This window comes from Pteropus vampyrus, unplaced genomic scaffold (genome assembly GCF_000151845.1).
Source record: "Pteropus vampyrus isolate Shadow unplaced genomic scaffold, Pvam_2.0 Scaffold187, whole genome shotgun sequence".
In the NCBI taxonomy this organism is placed as follows: domain Eukaryota; kingdom Metazoa; phylum Chordata; class Mammalia; order Chiroptera; family Pteropodidae; genus Pteropus; species Pteropus vampyrus.
Window position 1 is genome coordinate 877,941 of NW_011888968.1, and position 322 is coordinate 878,262.

Here is a 322-nt window from a genome sequence, read left to right on the forward strand (position 1 = left end):
AAAGATTTCTTTGGCGAACCCAGTGGTTCTCAGCCAAGGGCCATTCGCCCCCAGGAATACTCGGCAGTGTCTGGAGACATTTTTTTTGGTAATATCGCTACATATCCGACAGTGCACAGCCCCTCAGAGAATGATCCGGCCCCCTGCGTCAACACTGCTGAGGCTGGAGACGCACGCCGTCCTAAAGCCACAGAGATTTTCTCCAGTATTTTCTTCTAGATGTTTTATCGTTTTATATTTTACATTAAGGGCTAGAATTTTATTTCGAGTTAGTTTTGTATAAGGCGTGAGACATGTGAGCCAAGTTTCCCTTTTTGGATCT